The 19,248-nt window shown below is 41.7% G+C and overlaps 1 protein-coding gene across 34 annotated transcripts in view; it reads right to left on the bottom strand.

The window, feature by feature from the left end:
- Window positions 1-19,248, bottom strand: part of ATP2B2 (ATPase plasma membrane Ca2+ transporting 2) — a 429,829-nt gene that overhangs the window by 104,458 nt on the left and 306,123 nt on the right. The gene's annotated exons all lie outside the window — the stretch shown is intronic.

Below are 19,248 nucleotides of genomic sequence, written 5' to 3'. Positions count from 1 at the left end.
ATTATTTTTGTCACAACTAAAACAGTGCTAAAAAAAAAAATTCTATGTACTAATTCTGAAGCGTTAATTCTGCATCGTTTCATACACGTCTGCTAATTATTTATTTCAAAGTCACAGGCAAATAAAATTTAAATAAATTTCATAGATAGTATTCACAAAATAAAACTAATATGGCTATCCTTCTTAATGAAATAAGAGCGAAAAGAAGATTTATGAGTTTATAGTAGCGGACAGCAAAGGACACGTACTAGAATCACATGGTTCAGAGATATCCCCAGTGGCAGGGGAGAAAAAAAGAACTCAGGCTGGGCAATCGAGTCTCCTCTCCCGAGTGACCAGGGCAGAAAAGAAATCTTTTCATTTTTCATGAAGAACTGAACTGGGGAGGCATCTGACATCGCTCTTCCATCTCACCCAGGTACCAGGGACTTCAGCAACTTAGCAACAGAGTTGCTGCCATCTATGACTAAAGTTTAATTTTGGTATATTCGTCACCTGTCACTAGAGGGAATTAACAAGCAATTTCATTTCTATTTTTAAGTTACAAAGATTTCCCTGTAACATAAGCTCATAATTAATTAACCAGCTGAGTAACTACTCTTGCATATGAACAGTAACAAAACTACCCAAAGTAAAGGAAGAAAGATAAGACTGAACATCCACTGGGTGAACAGAAAACAATTAGAATAATTGAAGTTTTTACCAACGTTCTCTGCAGTGTAAATTTAGCCCTAACCTAACTGAAAGGCAAAGCTGACTCCCAGGAGAAGGGGCTTTCCCAGCAGGGACACCCTTGGACTCATGTCCCACGTGAACCTGTATCAGCAGTACAAGAACCTTGCTAAAGAAACCATTTTTATAGCACCCATGAAAAAAATAAAGTAACCTTTCCTAAGTTAATACCTTACGCTACTTAAAACCAGTCGCAAAGGCAACTTGCAAACCACGTCTGCAGTTTCTTCCTTCTGCAGAACGTTACTTTGGGGAAGGACTAATGAACTTTGCTCTGTTTAACCTTAATCATCTGAATGGGCCTCGGTTAAATTTTAGACTCCTTTTCCAAATCAGTAGGTTTGCTTTTGCGTTGTTTGGACCAAGTGGCTTCCTAGTACAACTACTTCACAATTCATTTTTCACTAGATATGATTTAAAATGAAGTATCATGAATACCCTGTTCTTTTTACCAGCGTGCCTCCTCTCCTGTTTCTCACTGTGGCCTGGTCTAGCCACAGCCAAAGACTGACTTTGCTGCCTTTTTAGATGGCTGAGGTTTAGCCTGGCTTCTACAGCAGCACAAGCCGGTGGTGTTTCCCGCGGGGACCCCTCGGTCCGGGCTGGGTGACAGCAGTCACCTCTCGGCCCCGCAGCGATTCTCGCCATTCCCACGGCCGTGCTATTTATTCTGTAACTTGCCGCCTCATGCTTTCACTGAAAATCTTTGCTTTCTGCAGATGGATTACTGATAACTTATACCATGATATTTTCTACAAAATCAAGACTTAGCGTTATGTACTACTAACATACAGTTTTTAATTTGAGCTGTATCAGCATACCCCAAAAGTCAGCTGTCTGAAAGACACAAGCTGCGCTTTGCCCTTCATTATAAGGATCCCATTATGGCTCTGGACACGTATAAACTTTATAGTAATATTAGATAAGTAGAATATCCTCCCTCTACAGCAGAAAACTACCACTTTTGAGAAAGTCATTGCTGTTATTCCAAAGAACCAATAGTTCTGGTCACTGTCTCCGAGATGTGCCGGAGAAAAAGCCCCGACAGGCTGCCAGGGCACCCGAGCCCAGTGCTCACACACCGCGCCTTGCATGGCCTGGAGACTAATATTTCTGTGTCCCCACAGGAAAAAAACCCCAACTTATTGATTCAGTAAAAACAGGTAAAAAATAAAAATATTCATTGACTTGAGTAATGAAATTAATTTTGTGTGTATGTGTTGTCATAGCCGATCTCCATGTTAACAGAAACAATACCATTCCTAGTGTGTTCATATAACCAGAAAAAATAGTCTGACATAGCACGTAAATAATACAAGACGTTATCAGGAAGATGAAAGGAATTGTGTTCACCTGTCTCATAGATCACACCAAGCAAAGAACGTAACTCCCTCTTCATATTACAGACGAAAAAAAGGTTTGTAAGAACAAAAGAGAATCTGGAGAAAACAGACTGAACTTAGATCAAGCTCTTGGAAAGTGTCGCTAAATTTGACATGCTTTTTTTTTTTCCATTCTCTCTCCAAGGATCAGAAGTCAGGACCACCATTTCAAAGATCACAAAAAGGTTGGTATTACACAAATGGGAACCTCAGTCACTGCCCTGCAGACCCCTACCCGCAGGCTGGCCAGCCATGTCCTCTCCTAAGCACCACAAACAAGGGTGCTCCTGTCTGCTCTAGCTGATGCCCTCATTTCATCCCACACGTCAGGTGACTGGTGGTCCTAAATAACATAAAAAACCCCCAGTGCTTCACTATCAGTATGTTTCAGGTCAGGAGGAAGCAGAACTCCAGCTATGCAAGGACTTTGAACGTAAAGGACAAGGTAAGCCCAAAATCAAGCAGCAGCTGAGACAGGCTTTTGAACATCCACGACTTGCAGGTAGATAGTTTAACAACAGTTCAGAAATGAAATCGCACTTTTTGTGGATCTAGCCTAATGTAACTAAACCCAGGCTCTTTCAGTATTAACCAAGCTGATCCCAGGGCTCTGTCGTTGCTTTTTACACTCCCACAGAAATGCAATGGGATAGAAGCGCTAAACTCATGCAAAATCTGCACATCGTTCTCATTACAGGAATAAACTGTAGCAACTTAGAGGAAGTAAATAACTATCTAGTTCTTACAATAGCAAGATTTCAGAACAGATTTTTTTTTTTAAGCAGAAATTTACAGACAAGCAGGATTTAAAAATTCAACCTGCCCTTCCCGAGATGACCTATCCACCAGGGAACATTTTTCTTGAACTACGTTGTGTCCTTGCTTCAAAACTATTGTAGAAATATTCCCTTTTCATAGGAAAAAAAAATGGAAACTTGCATCTCCATTGGTACAAGCTGTAGAATTCTTTCTTATATGCTTAAGGAAAACCATTTTTTTTTCTTTTTCTTCTGCCTTTGTACCACACAGGACTTTCTAGAAATTCTAGAAAGACTTATATGAATTTACAGGAAGAAACTGTAGGTATTCATAGGAGAAAAACCCCACATACTTCTTAACTATACACTTATACTATCTGTTCTCCTTATTGTAGCACAGAGTGACACAGTACTGATTTTATAGGTAAGGGGAAAATAAGGAATATAAGTAAGACAGACAAAAGACTTTAATAATAATATGCCTAAGTAACAAAACTTGGTTTAAAGCATCGAATGCTTATTAAGAATGCTCATATGAGCTTTAAAAAATTGTGTTAAGGTCTAAGACTGCTGTTGCGCTTTCACAAGACAGTACTTGGTTCCCACTGTTTCTGAAAAACATGCCTGAGATTTGACTGAAAGGCACAGACTGAAAGCATCACAAAAGTATTTTTAATATGCATATGTGATTTGTACTAGGGTTTTATTCCAAGACAGTGATTTGTGAAGTGCTCATTTAAAATTATATTTAACATAGGTCCTATCTGTCAGAAAATTCAATTTCAAAAAAGTAAACAAGTTCTTAATATGAAGCTATTTTCTACCATAACTATGAACATATGCCATGTGCGTGTCATTCCCCAAAGTCTCATCCTCACGAGACAGAAAATGCATACTCAGTTTGAAACCGCGATTAGAAACATCTGACTGCAAGTCAAGAACGCAAAGGGCTGTAGCTCCTCTGGCACAGCAAAAGCAGATGAAGTCAGGCAGCGGGCTGGGTCCCTCGGAAGGAGCGTGCGGGAACACAGAGGGGAGCAGAACCCCCGCAGGGCAGTGGGAGCACCTGGGAGCGCGGCCTCGACCAACATTCGGAAACACAAAAGGGGACTAATACGATTGTGCCCTCCATAAAACATCTCAGAAGTACGTTACCAAAAACTTGTGGAAGGAGAACTGAGTTTTAAGAGCTTAAAATTTGACCAGAAATAGGTCAGCAAAGACTGTTGAAAAACTTTTCTATAGAAGGGAGTTGAAGGGAAGATAGAATCCAAAGGTAAAGAGGATTCAGGAAAAAAAGGGCTGGGAAAGTAATTCAAATGAGCAGATGCAGTCAGTCCATCTGAAGCCACAGCAGCTTGGGTTTCCATCTCCTCAGAGACTGCGGGCAACCCGGCATCAAGGGCTACGGGCCACAGCACCTGCCTGGGACCTGGGAGAGCCCAGCAAACACCCAGGCACTCACAGCGCTGGGCCCTCTTCTGCACTTCATTAATTGCCAGTAATCTCAAAATTAGCCTGAGAAGCCTACTCTGCATTAGCAGGATTTTAATTATATATAGGTTTATAGAAAGAAAAAATAAGAAAGCGAGGCCTAGGATATTAAAAGGGAACTGTATGATAGGAAAGACTGGAACACACTTGTAGCTAAAGGGGAAGGTGAGAACAGAGAGGAAGATACACAAGAGCAGGTTAAAGCACTTCAGGGAAACAGTGACCAAGAAACTTCACCGTAACTGGCAGGAGAAAATGATCTGGTTGATGTTATGAATTGTTCCAGTTTGGTAGAAGCCAGAAAGGCGGGGGAGGGGGTGGGGGTGGGGGGAGAAAAGGAAAAGGCCACAAATAGCCAGGACAGCATCACCTGACAGCTGGAAACTGGAACGCTTTTAAGGTCACAGACAACATTTCAATACGTGTTTCTTGTAACATCAACTAAATCTGGGCAAATACAGAAAGCAGCATCGAAGCACTGTGCAGCTGAACAGAATATCTGTTTAAGACTTCAAACGGTTATGAGGAGATCCTTAAAGCTGCTCTGAATAAGATAACGATTATAATTACAAACCATACAGTCTTAAGCTGCAGCACGGTAATTTTTAAATCAGAAAAAGCATATTTTTAAAAATCTGTGAACATCTGTATTCCTAAGTCCCAACCTACAGCACGTACCTCTCAGCTACTCATTTCAACCTACACGTTGCTATTTTTAAGCTGAAAATACCTTGTGGCATTTAAATTCCCTAGGAAAATCTCATAACGCCCCCAGAGGTAATTTTTTTAAGTCAGTCAAACTGGTTTTGTCATCAGAAAGACAACAGTTCCCACGATAAAAACTTTTTATTTAATCGCCTTCTGTAAAGACATTTTTTCCTTTGCTGAAACTCCAGCACTGATGTTATTAAAGCAAACTGAGCAGCTCCAAAGTTACGGCTTTTTCATTAGTAGAGCTGGCTCCTGTTACTAACATCAGAAGTGATGTAACTTATTTTATCAAACGTATTCAGGAACAGAAAAAATGATCAAAAATTATGCAATAAATATCGTAAGACTCCCCTCCTCAACAAGATTTTTCTAAGCCGTATCAGATATCGTAATATATGTTTTTACAAATTCACTATTGTGTCATAACATTTGCCACAAAATCAGTCCAAAGAGCGGTTGCCAGTTTCTGAAGTACCAATATCCCAATATTCCTTCCGACACTCCTCGGTGTGAGGGTGTCCCCGGCCGACGGCTCAGAGGCCATGGGCCGGCGAAGCTCCAAGCAGAGCCACGGCTGTCAGCAACGCTGCAGAAGTCACCAGAACTTCAGAAGATGAAGTTTTCTGTCTTTGTCTCGTACTCTCCAAGGACTTATTCAACCGTGAAAGCCATTTTCTAGTAGTAAGTCAGACGGCGTTCTCCAGAAACACATTGGTTTCTGTGACCAGCCAAGCAGAAGGGATTTACTAACATGAGATATTTGCACGACACACACTGCAGGCTTAGGGTGCTGGTATATTCACTAAAAGAGATTTTTTGAATGCTCGCTTGAAAACAGTATCAGAATTCCTTGCTTGGCGATACGCCAGTTAGTTATATAAGGACTCCAGCGGGGGGGTGGGGGAGGGGGAGAAAAACGGGGAAAAAAAAGATGCCGTCCCTGTAAGTTAGTTATATAACTGTCAACTTTAGAGTTCAATATTAAATATTTACACAGCTTTGACATACTCATGCAAGGAAACAAATCTGTAAGCCCTGAAAGCATATATATTCACACATCCCTCAGCCTGATCACAAACATTTGTGAGCAGAGAAACGTTAATTAAAAGACTCGCTCAACTTCAAGAGCTGCAATCTGTTGAGCGAGACTCTTCCGACTGGCACCTCCGAGGAAACGCATTTTGCACGGATCAGTCAAAAGGACGGGGTCCGAACTCCACCGACGGCGATGGGAGGGAACAGGACCGCACAGCCATTTCTAGAATGTTCATATTCACTTTTGTTTCCTTCCGTCGCCACTGAGAGAACGTAGGGAAAGGCCAATATGGGCATTTTAATCACAAGCCCTGTTCTCGGGGATTGCAAGGGAAAACCTTGACATCCGATTGCTGTATTTGCTCTTGCTCAGAGCTGAAGATGTCTGGTAATTACAGCCACACATTCAAAAGGTAAAATACAGTTTTCAAATGCAAGAATCGGACCTGGAAAGTTGTTCTCTGTGTTCATTAGTAAGAGTTCAAGTGCAGTTACTCAACAGTGCTTGCAAGGTCATGTCCTAGCTGGGTTTTACTTATGGAATTAATACTTCTGGAGAATCTCTTCCTGGAAAATATGTGAGAAGATTTTATATTTCATCCCGAAGTTCTAAATCTCATTACCTCATGTCCCCAGTTGAGAATTAAGTCGTGCTTGGCAACCTGGAAATCTATCTAATGAGCAATATCTAAAAGCATCCCAGTTTTGTCCATGATCTACACCTCTCTAATGAAGGGAAGGTATCTATGGGACTTCATTTTTTGCAGTCCAACACAGATTTGTAGAAACCAGATGTAGGTCACTTCACATTATGAAACAATTATTTAATTTGCAGGTCCCATATGACACAATGTGCACATTTTGCACTTTACAAGTTCTTAATGTGTTGCCAAAGCCAGCTCAAATCTTAAACTTAGGTCATTCATCAATACCACCGACACCCAGTAATGACTTTGCTCCCTAAGCGCACTTGGGGCTGGGGAGCAGCGCAGAACTGATAGCTTTGATACAGTCGAGCAAATCCAGAGCGAAGCCGTTCTTTGGACAAATGCTGATGTTACACTTCTTGCCATCTGTATTTCAGAAGTGATATATCTACTGTTTTCTGAGTCCATGACACATTTGGTATCACTTCCATACTTCCTTCAGAGTTACCTGTTCTTGGGCAGAGAGCGATGCCCAAATCGAGCTTTCCTTGCCGGCTCTGAGAATCTTGTGTATAAACCCGTGTTTTCTTTCTTGTTGCTTCTTACAGAGACACCAAATGTAGGGTGTTTCCAGATCTGTGTTTCCAGATTTCCACATTGCAATAAAAATACCAATTGACACGAAACCCCCAGATGACTGTTGGATGAGCAGAACCTCACTCGTGCCATCTCATTCGAAAGGTGTTCAAAGGAAATAGGGGCAAGAGAGAGTCAGACAGACACACAGACTGTACACCCAGCCAGAAAAGTAGGAAGTTCAGAATCAAGAAGTTTGTAATAAGGAAGCTTCAGGAAAGACAACATCTACTAAATAAAACTTCAATGCAACCTTGAATAACCTTGGAGTAGGCCATTTGTAAGCATTTTAAGCATATGGTAAAAACCAGGATAGCATATTATAAAACAATCAACGCAGTGTATTTTCATCAAAACACTTACAAAAGAGAAATTATGTTCACTTAATTATCTTTCAGTAAATATGTTTGCTGTGCAACCCAGTAAGGATTTGCAAAACAAGTGTTTTCACACATCATCAAAAATATTTACCCCATAATAATAAACAATCACAAACAGCTTCACAGGCATACTTACTAACGTATGACGGTAAAAAACTTTTTCAAAAAAGAAAAAATACTGAAATGAAATAATCAGTCTTCTCTTAAATTCTCTAAGTAATTAATTATTTAGAGGTTAATGGAGAGAAGTAAAGACCAGTAGTCAAAACCTAAGGTTCCCAACAGAGGATAATATATTCTGTAGAGCAAGAGCTTTGTCTAACGCGGGAGGCTGTGCTGGGATAATTGTAACGACGACCTTCTCTAGTAAAGAAACAGCTTACAAACAGCTTGTACATCTGTTAGTATAGCCTATAACTATTCCACAAAGAAGTATATGCTTATTATTATTTAACTATAGAGATACTGAAAAAATTACATCAAATATAAAAAATACTTATATTTGTCAAAACCAACTCTTTCTGAGGTAACTTTTCATTTCAGTACAAATATCAATGTCCGCAATGAAAATTCTGGTTAAGCTTGAAGGTTTCTTTGTATTCACCCAGGACATATAAAAATGGAGCTACAAAATTCTCCAAATTTAAGTCATTGTTCCAAGAATGCAAACCAGGTGTGTACATGGTCTTAACTTTAAACAGTCTTGCTCTGTCACTCAGTTTAAGCTCTTTTCTCAGGGTTTTTCATGGAAAAAAGCTGAAAGACCCTGGTTCAGTTCCAATGCAGAACAGAAATACGTATCAATACTTGGCTGTGAAATTTTGTTTAGTGGCCAGCCTCGATACGTCCTGTCAGGGTTCCACAGGATAACTCAACTGATTTGACTGTATCAGAAAAGCGTTTAAGTTTAAACTGCGTCAACAACAGGGCAAACCAATTTGCAGCAACGCAGAACACAGCACGAATAAGGGATTCCATTCAGATGATATTATTTAAATGTCTGAACTATGACAAAACTGAATGTAAAAGACAAACTCAGTTTGAAAGATATACGCACTAAATTGAATTAACAATGCGGGAGACTACGATCCCAGAGAACTGCGTGAGTTTTGAATCACTTAACTGGAACGCTGATATAAATGGCACTGGCTGATTCAGAGTAAAATAAGGAGGGGAAAGAACGCCTTTCTTCATGATCGCGTATTGTAAGACCATACTTCAAATAGGCTATTATGCCAAAGCAAACAAAACATTATGAATAAAACTGATAGGAAGAAACTAGAATTTCTGTTAGACTGCTATCAGCAGCGAAGTGGCTGTCCGTACGTTGCCATTTTTTCACTTGGATAAGTTTAAGTGTAATTTAGAATTCTAACCTTGCTGTTTAAAAAACCTACATAGGGAACACTGCAGTTATTGGGGTAAACTTGTCTTAGAAGAGCCTTATTAAACACAAACGGCCCATTCAGGTCTTGAACAAATGGCTGAAGGAAAAAAAAAATGTATCATCTCAAGAAAACATGGTACATTTGGAGGTCCAGCTATCCAGGCACTCTGTACAGGCACTGCAGCTGCGGTTACTTAAGTAAGTTTCTAAAACCAGGAAGAATGCTCCCGTTTCTCATACAGCAACCCCTGACGATTTCCAGTACTTCCCGAATACCCTTCCCTTCCTCAGCTACCGCTGCCAATGCAGACCACCGAAAGCGCTGGGAAACACAGAAGCCCACGAAAATAAATAAATGCTTGACAGCAAACTCGCTATCATCACAGCACTTGACTTTAAACAGACCTAAGGAAAGCATCTAACATTAACATAGAGCAACAAATATTTCATAAATACATAATCAGATTGAGAGCTGTCTTTCTTACTTATGCTTCATCTACTAAATCCTTATAAACAAAGCCTGTTCTGTCTGAAGCAGAATGAGGAGAAGAATCAAGAGTCGTGATTCTGTGAGAAGGGCAAATCATTGAGGAAGGCTTTTAGGGTGGGATCTGCCTGAGTAACGGATGCGTGTACTGTTCCACGACTCTTCAACTGTGTCCTAATACAAACAAAATGTACTTTCTTCAAAAAACATTCCCTTTTTTCTTTTTTTTCTTTTTCCTTGGGGGGTGGGGGAAGAGGGCTTTAAAACAAGATGCTCTAACCAAGATGATTTTGCAGAAAGATTGTATTTAACAGAAATGCTACCAAAAACTATTGAAAAAAAGTTGACTTTGCCTGGAATTCTTGAGAAGACATTTCATTGGAGCTTCTAAAAAATCACACTGTATCAGAGCATGAAGTTACGGTTGCTGACTGATACACTTCATACATCTAAACCATTTAAAGAATAATTGTCAACCTCGTCCAACCCACCAGCCCTGCAGAGAGAGGTTACCAAGAACAGGTTACTGATTTTAACAGGCCCCTTCAAGGTAATTCACAGAGTCTCCGCGGTCCACAGGCCACAGCTCGAAAGCCACTGATTACGAGAATGTGCCACTGAGCTGCTCAAGCAACCGAACACACCTGGGACACTGCAAAACCAGAAAACTAAACTCTTTTGAGCTTAGGCTCTGGCGATGTGCTCTAGAGACAGTTCTGGGAAGACCTCGGCCTCTTTGGATGCTGGTACTCCCTCACTCATCAGTTATATTCACAAGAACAAGAAAACCAGGTTGAAAAAGATATGGGAGATTTATAGACCTCAGCCATAAACCTAGCTCATAAACGGCAGTGCTTATTACTTTCATTAAAATTCTCACCTTCATTACTTTGTGCTATAAAGCTTTAAGAGGTGTAAAATCACGTCAGTAAGAGATTAAACATTATATCATAACGTCTTGCACCAGAAGGCATTAAAAAGTTCTACCAACACTAATAAATAGTGGAGCCTTATAAAAGTAGTTTTACAGTGACAATCTATATGCTAAGGAAATGTGTTTCTGGGCCACGTTTTTCAGTTTAGTTTCGCATCCCAAAGGATGGGATGAAATCCCACCTGAATGCACATCCCATTTGTGCACTCCCCGAAAGCCCCCTGCCATGGGAACCAAAGCGTCTTAACTGGGGACAAACAGGAGATGTAAGTTCTGAAGTACACTCGATCCAAACGAAAACATTAATGCAGACACATCCAAAGCAAGCTAAAGCTGCGTGTCATGAGGACTACCTCGATTTAGAACATACTTTCTATGTAGTCATTTTGGGTTCAACTCATCTCGTTTTTAAGATTCTAAAAGTTTATGCATACTTCACTGAAACAAGATGAGCAGCATATCCTAGAGAGAAAAGGCAGAACTCCTTATGCAATAACAGAAATAAAATGGAATCAGTTGTTCCACCTGTTACTTTTCTGATAAGATACATGTACGTATATATCCTTACGTGAAAATATGCACACGCATATGTATATGCGCACAGTTAAAAAGCAGTACCACTCAGAGCCATTACACCTAGTATTAGCCCTACTGCATCAGATGTAACGGACGGGGACTGTAATAGCAAACACTCGCTGCTCTGTGCTTTACTCCTGAGGGTGGAGCTCTGCAGAGGGGGGCGCTTGTTCTAGTCTGGATCTGATTAAGCTTTAAAATAACCCCTCAAGTGCATCTACACAGATTTGAAGTGGAGAGACTTTAAGGTTCTCTTCTCCGGGTCCCACTTCAATACCTGATCACACCTGTGTGTGCATACGCTTTTAGATATTTTGTCTCAAAGGTCTGTTTTATTGTTACCGGTTTCTAAAAAAAAAAAAGCCAAAAAAAAAAAAAAAAGGCAGCAACAAGCTGTACATCTGCCTTGTCATCAACAGGTTTTGTGTTCAAACAGGTATACCTGTTTTGTTTCACTCATCTGTGCTTAATTTTTTTTTCCCCAGATAACAGTTTTCCATTCTAATTCAAACCCACCAAGAGACATGAACCGTAAGCGCACGCAGACTTCGGCTCGTCCCAGCGTTTGTTTGAACTCACGTGGACCAGTTGGCAAACAGCACCCTCCTCTGAAACTGGAAAACAGTCCTATAACCTGATCCAAAAATACTTTGAATTAAAAAATGTCACATAACAAACATACGATTTTGCAAATTTGAAAAATATTTGAGATTTTAAAGCTGCTAAATTAGAACTGATTTTTAAATTCACAATCCAGTAAGAAAACACTCAGTATTCCTATATTTCCTTTTGAAAATAAAGACGTTTTCAGACCTTTCTGATTTTCATTGGTTTGGGAGAATTTTCATTTTTTTTAAACACCAGATAAATCCTTTCAAGATAATATTCTGGTATTCTGGCTGCCTTTGTGAAATTCAGTGCAATACTTGTATTCCTCTGTACTGTTGACAAGTCACTCAAATTTCAAATTCATATTGAAAAAGCTGGGTAACTTCCCACAAATAGCTCTACATCGGCATGTAGAATCAAGTTGTCTTCAAGTAGACAAAACATGGCTGTAAATATAAATATGACAAAGTGGTTTTCTCTTCCTTGTAAAAATCTAAACAAATACGTTTAAATGCTTACGAGACATTTCAGTTGCACATCAGGAATAACTGTCTCATGGCACGGACGCCGAGACAAATTATCTAGGAAAGACATAGAATTTCCATCACTGGGACCTTCTGGAAATAAGAATGATAGATTTCTGTCAAGAGTGGCTTAAGTATTGTTGATAGTGCTTTTGAGTACGGGGACAGACCTCTGTGAAGGAGCCACCAAAGCGTCCTCACGTCGTGCTCTCCGTCACCCCAATCCCACCCAGGACTCTTGACAATTCACCCAGTTTGGAGCCCTAAAGCTAAACTTCTCCCACCTTTTGAATCTAGAAATCACCATAAAAGCAAAAACGTTTCCAAAATTAAATAGTGTGGCCAGGTAATGACAACTCAAAGGTGCACAATTTTCTCCTCGTGAAAACTGCCTTATACAAGTATTGGAAGACAGTGAGATACTTCGCATCATGAGAGTCTGGGCACACATGTCAGAGCTGGAGACTCCAACCTCTTCTGTTCTCCACTCCTGGACATTTAGACCATGCACTGAAGTACGATTTAGGGCAGGAATTAAAAAGATACTTTCCTAAGCAAATTCTTAAAGGAACTGTTTTATTTAGCTAAACAGATTGGGCTAATGTCACTAGAAGCCATATGCTGCTTCACCTCATCCTAGCTTTGGGAGGAAGGAGGTTAAATGGTGGGGTTCTGGCAGAACAAGCTGTTTTTAAGAGGGCAAATACTTCTGTTTCTTCTATTTTCCAGGATGCCAACTGCGTAATTCCAAATCTGTTCTAATTAAGGGCTAAAGTGAAATTAAGTTAGAGCTAAAACGCTCTGAAGAAGTACCTGCTTTGGTGTAAGATGATGTCGTGCCGTACAAATGGTTGAGCGTCCTGCAAAACTAAAATCAGAGCTTCCAGCCTGCAAATAGCAGGGATAAAGAGTGGGGAAAGGGCAGCCGGACTTCCCTGCCGTGCCAAGGGGCGATGAGGTGACACCTACAGTGGGAATTACAGGACAGTTCAGCTGTTCCCTTGACCTTCTGAGATACAGAAGAGATTTGAAGATGTTTGCTAATTATTACACAGAACCACAGAATGGCAGGGGTTGGAAGGGACCTCTGGAGATCATCTAGTCCAACCCCCTGCCAGAGCAGGGTCACCCAGAGCAGGTTGCACAGGAACGCGTCCAGGCGGGTTTGGAACGTCTCCAGAGATGGAGACTCCACCACCTCTCTGGGCAGCCTGTGCCAGGGCTCTGCCACCCTCAGGGTAAAGAAGTTCCTCCTCATGTTTAGGTGGAACTTCCTCTGCTCAAGTTTGTGCCCGTTACCTCTTGTCCTGTCCCTGGGCACCACTGAAAAGAGCCTGGCCCCATCCTCCTGACACCCACCCTTTCAGTATTTATAAGCCTTGATAAGGTCCCTCCTCAGTAATGAAATTCTGAAAACATTTCCAGGAATTGCTGAGGGATGCTGGGTTGGTTTCCTTTTTAACCAACACAGTTCATGAGGCAGGGTGGTAGCTAAGATTGAAATCTCTGCACAGTATTAAAATGAATGAAATTTAGCTCATATTATTTTCAAAAGGCTTTGTATTATCTACAATTCATTTTACACTATGGAAAGGACTTAAAGAGATAAGGGATTTTCAACGTACCAAAAACATTACTTGATGATATTATTTAAATCTAAGGCGCACATGCATAGGTTGTGGAGTCAGTTTTTCATCTCAACGCTGGCTCCGTCAGTGGGAGGGCTGGCAAAAGCCTTACAGTTGTTTATTGCTATGTGCTGCCATGATTTTAGGAGGTTTGTAAAAAAACATTATTGTTGGCCTTACAAACAGGCTTTTATGCTGCCTACGTTTATGTATTTTTAATGCAATCTATATTATCACATGCAAAATGTTTGTTTTTTTTTAAAAATTAAGATCTAAAACTGCCACAAAGAATAGAAAATTAACTTTGTTCAGCTGACTCATTTTTGACATTTCTGATTCTTTCACTCATTAATCAAATATATTAAGTGCATATTAATGAAACCTAAGGAGACAGATTTTTAGAGACAGGGAGACAGAGGCAACACTTTCCTGTGAAAATCTTTGTATCCTAGGATCTTGAACTGGCCCTGCAAGATCCTCCGTATGTAAAAGCCTGGCAAAGGAATTAAAAAATGAATGTGCTCCATTAACCATGTAGCCCTACTGAATTAAAATGCTAAGGAAAATATATGACGAAATCCCGGATGTGGACTGTATGGGTAAAGACGAGGTAAAAATTGATAAATGCTGCATTAAAACATTTAGTTTATATTCAATTATACCCATTGCGTCTCACTAGGAAGTAAATGAACTGAATTCCTCAGAGGATGGCTCAAGATTTTCATGTGGTTGTTTATCTGAGGTTACTTTTTAATGACGTTTAATTCAATTTGGTTAGAGCTCCTCAATAACTGGTGCTTTTACCTTCTTTTTTACTTTTTTTTTTTTCTCTTTTTGAAAGAGCTGCCTGTCCCCCGGGGTCATTTAAGCAAAGGGGGCGCATTATTATTTCTTGTTTAAATGAAATCTGGAGCCACGCGCACATTTACTAGTGCTCTTTTCTAATGTTAAGGAAATACAAATGATCAATAAAGATAAAAAACAATAAAACCAGTATGTTTACATTTGGCAGGAACTGACTGTACTCTGCTGCAGGATTTAATAATAGTGAGTACCACGTCCAAGACCAGCTGAGATGGCAGAGCTCCTGCCGAGCTGATCCTGCTAGTCGCTTCATCGCCAATGTTTGCTTCCTGCCCAAATGACACCTGTGTGTTTCTCCTGCGCCAATATGTGTTTGCGTACACTGGGATCTATTTTGAGGTTTCCCCAGCAGGCCTTTTGTGTATTTATGCAATTTAAGAATAAGCTGGTTTCATCAGAAAAATGTACAATTTCTAGAATCCCCAGAGAAAAGCAAATCAATCTACCAAGACAATACGCTTCTTGGAAAGAGAATATAAGAAGTTTATGATCTGGGCAACAACTCTTAAAACAAAAAAACCAACCAACCAACCAACAAAACCAACCCAAACCCATTTCTGTGAGAGTGGGAAGAAAATTGTTAAGAATTGGACACAGAAGGAGCGAGAGACTCCAAATATCAGCTACCCGCAAATACTAAAATGAATGTAGTTGGGTCACAACTATTGGTAAAGAAACAGAAAAGAAGAAAACCGTAGATTAGAAACTGGGGAAAAGAGAAGAATTTCACCAAATCCAAGGCCAAGCTGCGCCGCTGGACAGAGAGCAGGTCTCTCTCCTGCCTGTCCCACCTTGCCCACAGGACAGAGCCTGCGCGGCTGCCCCTGCCAGCCCCAGCACTCGTCCTCAGGGCGAGCTGCTTTCCTTCCGCACGGAAAGGAAGCACGCGTCTCTTGAGTACCTGTACACTGAAGAAATCAACCTCTAAGAGTTGTCCGCAGGGTGATTATTTCTTGCGATCGTGCCAAGGTTGTTTTGGGGTTTTGTTTGTTTAGTTCTTCTCCCCCCCACCCCCATTGTCCCTTATTCTGAACACGCACCTTGCGATGGTGACCGCGATCTACTGACGCAGCGGGGCGGCTGGGACTTCCAGCTGCACGCTCCCACCGAGGCAAAATTTCCCTCTATGCAGAGAAATGCATTCAAGAGCAGAAGATAAACCCTGCACGTCAATCTGAAGATGATAATAAACTGGAATAGGATTTTGGCTCATTTGCAAATACAGGCAATGGTGGGTAGGAATTACCCTTCAGTAAAATAAACAAACAAACAAACAAACACAAAAAAAGCCCAAAACCAATTTATGGAAAAGGTTAAAAGCTGGATGGGAAACTTCAGCTGTTTATACATGCAAATACAGAACAATTAGCGAAATTGTTAACATGACCGTAGAGCTATATTAGAAAGGCGGTATTTCTTATTTTCCCCTGCATGCAGGGGAATGCTCGAATGTCTCCTCTATGTTATTAGGGTCAAATCCCCTTTAGTGGCCCAGATGTCACGTGGAAAGCAATAAAACCACAACCTGATCTAAGGAATGCCGAGAACAGGAACCACAAAAAGATACTGCCCACAATAACAAAATTTTGGAGTGTTTTGAAGGAGCAATGTCTTAATTACATGTCATTGCAACTTTTTTTTTAATCCGTGAGATGCCACAATACCTATAGTAAGCGCTGGGGAACGGGGACAGACACTGGACCTTTATACCCTGACACTGTACTTGAGTCCAGCAGAAACCCAGCAGACAGCCTCTTGCAGCTCTTCTGCTCCAGCAGAACTTGCATCAAGGGCAGGGACCTTGCAAGGAGGAGGACTGGATGGACACAGTTCGATGGAAACACTTTTTTAAAAAAATGTACACCACTACAGATCACAAACTGGACAAATTCATGCTAGCTGGTATTAAATTCAGCACTTTCGCTCCTAACTAAGAAGGAGAACTTTGTTGCCAGCTGCTTTATATTCTTATATATATTTTTTTCTTTTATATCCGTATATATATATGTATATATGAATGAAATTTTAACTTGTTTTCGTTTCCTTCCACAGATACCTGCACTAATGGCTGGTCAAATCTTTCCCACTGTGACTTATTTCTACAGACTTGCTCAATGCAATGAAATGTCAAGAGACATATTTGGAGTCGTACCTTCACAGGCAGTAACCTGAGAGATGAGAACAGCACAGCGTTTCTGATCCCAAGCAACAGATCTGGACAAGGTGGGGGGTAAGTTTTTCGTTTGGGGTGGGGTTTTTTCCCCTTGGACTGATTTGTGCAGGGATTTTGATCCAAACATCAGACGGCTGCCTTTGCCTCTGCAGTGCAGACCTTTACAGCTGTCTGGTGAAAGCAGCACTGATGAGCACGTTGGCTGGCTGTGTCCTGCTGTCCATTCAATCCCTGCATGCCTACTTCTTCAGGCTCACACATAAGGAGCGTGAGATTTGCTAGATACGCACAGAACAGTGGTACCACGCGTATAAGTGAGCACCACCTCAAGAGGAGGTTTAGCACAGGGACAAGACAAGCAACCGCCCTCGTGGGAGCTGTGCGTCACCTCTATCTTCTCTCCAACTGTATGGATACCCGTTCTGACTTAAATCTCCAACTCAAGTGCCCCCTGACCAAGCAATGTGGCACATTACAGGAACGATAAGGAAACAACTGAGTGGTGAATCCCAGGAAATAGTCTCTTGTAAGGAAACTGAGTCATGAGAGGTGAGCAGGGACCCCAGCCACAGCCCCGCGCAGCAGCACATCAACACCACCAGCAGCTTCCTGCAATGGCGTGGGACGACCGACCACGTGTCAGGGGACCATGCCCTGTTTCCGTATTTTTTCCTGTTCATTGCCTTGTTGCATGAGTAAGAGGAAGGCTCGCCCAGCCAAACCTCCACTGAGCAGCATTAAGCAATGTAACCGATCATTTATTTTCAACGTAGAATTTTGCCTTGGGAATTTTAACAGCAGCTACCTCAACCAAAAAGACTTTTCCCTTTTTTCCCCCCTTAAGCTGCAAAGAACTGTACACTTGAAAACAGACATCACACCTGTAGCTTCACACCGAACACCGGGATGGTAAAGCATCTTACCTCAGGCTACGTTTTCCCCTTTGTAATCCACATAAGGAGACAAAATTCAAGAAAGAAAAGTTAAAAGGTTTGTTACATTCATGTAAACAGTAAAAGATTGTCAGGTGTTGACATAAGTGGTTTTTGCAACCGGGTAATAAGAGCCACGGGTGATACAAGGCCTGAAGACAGTAACAAGGGAGAGGATCCAGGAAGGCTCAGGAATTGCCAGTGAAGTGCTAGCAGAAGTCTGAAAATTGTTAACCAGTTCAACCAGGGCACAGATGGGGCATGCGCCGAACCCGGGCAATGCTGCTGAACTGCAGGGCAGACGCTATGGAGATGGCTTCAGAAAGGGATGGAAGAATTGCGAATTGCAATTAAGTCATTCCTGCAAGAACAAGTGACAGTTTCAGCAAGGACCTAAGGGGAAAGAATGGAAGGAAAAAAAAAAAAACAAACACCAACACCAAAACACACACACACAAAAAAAAAAAAATAAAAAAAAACAGGTGGGAGATTCCTGCAGATCTAAAGCCAAAATGAGATCAAGATCTGGGGGCGACTGAGAGAAGCACTGCCATTTCTCCCTCACTTGGTGGGCTTCTAACCAAGCCTAAGCTCTCTCTCCCAAAGGATGTTCCGTTTCCTCAAGCAATGAACCAATGCAATGGTTTGAGAGCACAGCCCAGCTATCCCGGGCTGCATCAAGAGAAGCGTGGCCAGCAGGCTGAGGGAGGTGATTCTCCCCCTCTACTCCGCTCTGGTGAGACCCCACCTGGAGCACTGCGTGCCCCTCTAGAGTCCTCAGCACAGAAGAGACATGCACGTGATGGAGCAGGGCCAGAGGAGGGCCACAAAGTTGATCCGAGGGCTGGAGCCCCTCTGCTATGAGGACAGGCTGAGAGAGTTGGGGGTGTTCAGCCTGGAGAAGAGAAGGCTCCGTGGAGACCTTATGGCAGCCTTCCAGTACCTAAAGGGGGCCTACAGGAAAGCTGGGGAGGGACTCTGGAGCAGGGAGGGAGGCCATAGGACAAGGGGGAATGGTTTTACACTGAAAGAGGAGAGATTTAGGTTAGATCTGAGGAAGAAATTCTTTGCTGTGAGGGGGGTGAGCCCCTGGCCCAGGCTGCCCAGAGAAGCTGTGGCTGCCCCATCCCTGGAGGGGTTCAAGGCCAGGTTGGACGGGGCTTGGAGCGACCTGGGCTGGTGGGAGGTGTCCCTGCCCAGGGCAGGGGGTGGGCTTTAAGGTCCCTTCCAACCCAAACCATTCTGTGATTCTAGGATACTTGATCTCATGAAGCTGCTCTTTCTATTCATATACTGTCTTTAAAAACAGGACACTTGATATTTCTTTACAAACTACATACAAAAATGATTTCACCATAG

The sequence above is a fragment of the Larus michahellis genome, chromosome 10 (genome assembly GCF_964199755.1).
Source record: "Larus michahellis chromosome 10, bLarMic1.1, whole genome shotgun sequence".
Lineage (NCBI taxonomy): Eukaryota > Metazoa > Chordata > Aves > Charadriiformes > Laridae > Larus > Larus michahellis.
The sequence above is the reverse complement of the archived record's forward strand: the minus strand, read 5'-3'. Positions and strand labels throughout refer to the sequence as shown.